This window comes from Ailuropoda melanoleuca, chromosome 5 (genome assembly GCF_002007445.2).
Source record: "Ailuropoda melanoleuca isolate Jingjing chromosome 5, ASM200744v2, whole genome shotgun sequence".
Classification (NCBI taxonomy): Eukaryota; Metazoa; Chordata; class Mammalia; order Carnivora; family Ursidae; genus Ailuropoda; species Ailuropoda melanoleuca.
Window position 1 is genome coordinate 1407896 of NC_048222.1, and position 5523 is coordinate 1413418.

Here is a 5523-nt window from a genome sequence, read left to right on the forward strand (position 1 = left end):
ATGCAAAAAATGTCTCAACTCTGCAACAGTAAAACCCTAAGTCTTTTTTTTTTTTAAGATTTTATTTATTTATTCGACAGAGAGAGAGACAGCCAGCGAAAGAGGGAACACAAGCAGGGGGAGTGGGAGAGGAAAAAGCAGGCTCATAGCGGAGGAGCCTTGATCCCATAACGCTGGGATCACGCCCTGAGCCGAAGGCAGACGCTTAACCGCTGTGCCACCCAGGCGCCCCAACCCTAAGTCTTTATTGCACACATTTTATTATCAGAAAATTGTACATATGACTCAAAATCAGGAAATTTATTTTAATTTTTTAAAAGGATTTATTTATTTATTTGTCAGAGAGAGAGAGAGAGAGAGAGAGCACAAGCAGGGGGAGCGGCAGGCTCCCCGCTGAGCAAGGAGCTGAATGCAGGGCTTCTTCCCAAGACCCTGGGATCATGACCTGAGCCAAAGGCAGATGCTTAACTGATTGAGCCACCCAGGCATCCCCAAAACCAGAACATTGAAAGAAGATATGGTTCGTAGATATTTTCTCTACACCAGAAACTGGCCATCATGGTTGGATTAAAACCCATAGCCATATGGATTAGTCTGATTATTACAGAAGAGGAGAGGGAGGATTGCGAAGATTCTTTTCCTTTCTGATTAAGCATGAGAAGACCCAGCCTAATTTAAAAAGAAGAAAGGCATGAACAAAGTAGATGAGTGTGTATCCACAACAAGCGGAAATGCAGTTTGCCCACAGTTGATATCAATCACTCATTTTATATTGATGATGAAGTTTTCAAGTGTGATCAGGGTCATTTTTCTAATGTTCTCCCATCAAGAGTGTTGCCATCTACAATGATGCCCTTGTAATGTCCGTTTCCTGGGACATTCTATGAGTAGATCATCTAATTGTTTGCAACCTAAATAAGCCCTCCTACCAGGTCAGGGTACAGGGCTGGTGTAGGGATTTCTGGCATACGGGTTGTCCTAAAATGGAATTAATAATGCCAGTGATCTTTGATCCTCTCAAAGTTTGTCCGTCTCACACCATGCAAGTGACCCTATTTGAGATTGTTTTAATGTCCCTCGTTACCCACAGATTAGATGCTAATCTGTTGTGGGATGGAGCTCAAAGACTTTGGCCGAAATCAATATTCCTCATTCCTATCCCAAAAGAACTTCGATATGTTGAATTTCAATTTTGAAATTAAGAAGTAAACGAGAATTTCATCACAAGAGAAGCATTGCTATAGAGGAAGAAAGAACGGGGGAGAAAGCAACTTACAGCATCTAGAAGCCTGCCTGGCATTCAAGCCTCATCATGTCATTCTCCTCCTGAGCGTGGTCTCACAGAACACCAACATCAGACATGGTTACTCTGAGACCATGGTAAAGTGAGACCAACAGGTGGCATCCCAACTTGGTCGAAGTGAGGCAAAACCAAGGTCACTGTGGCCACCCACAAAATACCAAACCTCTCTGTCACTAAAACAAGTGACTGGTACCCTTTGCCAATTAGAGCTTTACCTTCACTCTGGTCTACCTCCTTGTGAACAAGATCAGTTGAGAAACCCAGTGATAGAATAGCTCCTGTGTTCTGACTGTTTCTAATCCAGATCAGAACGCTGCTGTACTTTGGACCCTCACCCAAAGCACCCAACCAAAGCCCAAATCCTAGAATAGGTTCTTTCTAACATCCTCCTCCGAAAACACCTCATGATTCCTCTAATGTGTGTTCTCCTCACCACAATGGGTAATAAGCCCGGCCTGCTTAACCGCAGGGGTGTTCCTGGTGGTCCGGCGAGAGGACACTGACTCGGTCCACATAATGTCAAGGAGAAGCAATCTGTGTTAGGAATTCAGGGCAGGCATTTGAGTTAATTATGTTCCACAATTCAAAGCATGTTACCATTATTGGTCCATATACACTCTTTTTTTTTTTACTTGATTCTTTGATATTTCCCTTTCACAAAATAACATTATATGTCTTCTAACTCCAGCAGCAAGTATTCTACTATTTACAATGTAACTTCCCCCTCACCCCATCCCCTGAGTCTGTAACTTTTTGTTTGAATGTTTTCTTGTGAAATATGTAGTTCTGTTTGCACGTGTTTTGTCATTTCCATGAGCAGTCCAGTGTTGCTCACGTAGTTTTTACATTTAATTTGTAACTTCTTCCTGCTGTTTCACACTTCAGAGCATGCATCCACCCAGTCTGACCAATTCACCGAGTCTTAGAACAAACAGATTGATTAAAAATCCCACCAATGTAAACACCACTCCGTAGATAGGTATCTTCCTGTAGACTTGTGGGATGTATAGCGTGAGAGAGAAAGAAAACTTGGATCCTGCGGTATGTTTGTCGTTTATTTAATAAAATGGTGCCAGATTTGTTTCCAAAATAACTCCATAGTTTCCAGCCATCAGTTCACAAGCATTGATATCCCTACAACACTATCGATACCTTGAAATTTCTGTCATTCTAACTTTTATCCATTTAAAAGAGGTCAAATGATATATATAGATTATTTCATTATGTCTCAAAGGTTACAGTGGTTTTAAACACCTGTCAGATTTTTAGACCATCCCAGATGTAAATTAGTATCTGTAAAGACCATATCTTTAATTGATTGATTTTTTTTTTTACCTCCATAATGATCTCCCTCCAATCTCTCCCACAAAGTTAACTTTAAAAGTATCTAACGTAGGGCGCCTGGGTGGTCCAGTCGGCTGAGTGTCATGATCTCAGGGTCCTGGGATGGAGTCCTGTGTTGTTGGGCTCCCTGGTTAGGGGGAGTCTTCTTCTCCCTCTGCCCCCCCCGTATTCTCTCTTTCTCTCTCAAGTAAATAAGATCTTTTTTTTAAAAAAAGTATCAAACATAAAAAAGTATCTAATGTTTACATTTTTACTGGAATTTCTTTCTGCAAAGCAGATGTCAATATTTGTGTATTTAATTTTATTTTCCATATGATATTTTGCTATATATCTCATTCCGCTCTTTAAATTTTCACTATTTTTTTAGATTCCTCTGTATAGTTATATGTAAATCTACTCTTTTAAAATGCTGCCTAGGGGTGCCTGGGTGGCACAGCCGTTAAGCATCTGCCTTGGCTCAGGGCGTGATCCTGGGCGTTGTGGGATCCAAGCCCCACATCAGGCTCCTCCGCTATGCCTGCTTCTTCCTCTCCCACTCCCCCTGCTTGTGTTCCCTCTCTCGCTGGCTGTCTCTATCTCTGCCGAATGAATAAATAAATAACATCTTTAAAAAAAAAATTTTTAAAATGCTGCTTAATACTCTGCAGTAAATACACCTTTTTTTGGACACAAAATACATCTGAGCTGGTTGTAAAATATTTGACTTATGTTTCCCTGAGTATCTTGTAGGTGTTTTTCCCACTTCTTCACACTATTGAATATTATTCTAGAGAATGCTGTTTCGAGTATAATTCTTCCCCTTAGCAATAAGGTGATTTCTTTAGAGGCTCCCTAAATAATTATTTCTTTATCTTCAAAGTTACATAATTTTACAAGGAAATACCCTGTGTTTTCCCCTCTGTTTGTGGTCACCTTTTCCCCCACACCCATCCTTGCCGTCTGGTTTCCCTCACCCATAAGTTTGCTCCCATCTTTCTTTCTTCTGGACAGGAACTCATGAGCCTCTTAACCTACTACTTGTTTCTTCCAGTCACGTGAAGCCCACAGAAACACTTTTATCCCCTGAAGGTGCTATCGGAGGTAGGGGTGGGGACATAAGTATCCGCTCTGGGGTCTCTATGCAGAAGAATTGAAACATTAATTCTTTCCGAGAAATATGTGGACTGATGCTTTGTAGAGTTTTCAAAATCTCACTCCCTTCCATTTTTGTGGTTTAGTTCCAATTTCTCTCCATCTCTGGGGCCAAAATAGCTCTTCCCTTTCCCTCAAATCAGTCTGACTCTACATCCAAATCCCGTTGGCTGAAAAAGTCTTTCCCAGGACCAGGGTCCGGCATTCAGGAGCTGAAAAGCTCTATTGTGTGGGAAACTCTTTATAAACTGTTGAGAAACCCCCCCCCCCCCGCTCGAAAACTGGCAAGCTGCCATGAACTGATGAGTGATACTCCCGGCGTCAGAGGTAACACAAGCACTAAACACTCAGGGGCAGCAGTATTCTATGCCAGGCTAAATCCAGACTCTCACATCACACCACTTTCGTGGCCTAATCACCAGAGGATGAATCCAGAACAGGGAACCCACCCAGTGCTGGAGGCAGGTGGTGGCGGGCATGCCCAGCACTGGCAGAAGCAGACCCACAGCTGTTGGGAGGGGGTGCGGAGCCAAAACCAAGCCACCTTCAAGCTCCACCCTCCTGCTTCCTGGTTCTGAGACTTCAATCATTTATGGTTGGATCTCTGTGGACCTTGTGGTCTGTAAAATAGATGTTGTAAAGATCTGCAAATAATAAGACATGTAAAGTCTTTGGAATGGTGGTGTGTAGTAAGGGCTTGAAAAATAGGACCTGCTATCTATTATTTGGGGGCACTAACACATCTAACCCGGAGTCTGCTAACAACTTGACAATTTTAGGAATGTCTCCTAAGGAACTCATGAAAACCTTGGTTCATAAACCTGTCTGGAAGTCCTCCGTCAAGACCATCTCACTGTGCAGCATTGAGCTGTTTCCTCATCTGTTAAATGGAAAGAAACTATCATTGGGCTCCTGCTTACTTCGCGTCTTCTTGGAGCAAAGTGTTTGATAAAATTACCCATTATGAATTGTACCATCCCTGGAGCGGAGAGTGGTTAAGGGGAGTCCTCGTGTACTATTAGAGCCCAGGGGCTGGGAGTCTGTGATCTGAGGCATCTCATGAAGTCGGGTGAACTGCCCTGCGTAGCTTCCACCAGCGTCTTCGGACACAGAAGGCGTGGGCTCTCCTACCTTCGGGTGCAGGTGCGGGATACGCGTTGAGGAACAATCTGGTATGTTGGGAACCTGGGTTGGTTCCTGGTAAAACCGTAGTCGGCAGGATTCGAACCTGCGCGGGGAAACCCCAATGGATTTCAAGTCCATCGCCTTAACCACTCGGCCACGACTACCTGCTCATCACCACCCTAAACAGCTGGCATGAAGCACTGGGGGTCGCGGGGAGTGTCGCCACTGGTAGGTCCGGCCACAGTGGGTTCAACCCGGCCTCTCCCTGAAAAATGAAGGAGCCCATCCCGAGCAAAATCGAGAACCAGCCGGGATGTCGCGGTGCAATTACAGGCTGAATGTCAAGTGCCCTGGGCACTGGGGCTCGTCCTCTGGCTGCGGCCGCCCGCGGCGACCACGGCCACACCTCGTGCCGGGGACCCGTGGAAGGCGAGCCGCACTGAAAGTGAGCCCTGAACAAGTTCGAGTTCGCAAATGAAGGGGTGGTGGGCAGTGAGGACCGTCTCGTTTGCTGCCGGAGCTAAAATCTACAATCAGGACTCTTCGGTGGCCTTCGACTTACTCGTCCTTCCAGAAGAACCATTAAAACCGCGCTGGGGCGGAGAGGGAGGCGGGGGCCT

The 5523-nt window shown here is 44.7% G+C and overlaps 1 non-coding gene across 1 annotated transcript; it reads right to left on the bottom strand.

Moving 5' to 3' along the window:
- Positions 1 to 4985: 4985 nt before the first annotated feature.
- Positions 4986 to 5067, bottom strand: TRNAS-UGA. Its single transcript has one exon. It is a non-coding gene; the product is annotated as a tRNA-Ser (tRNA).
- Positions 5068 to 5523: the final 456 nt, after the last annotated feature.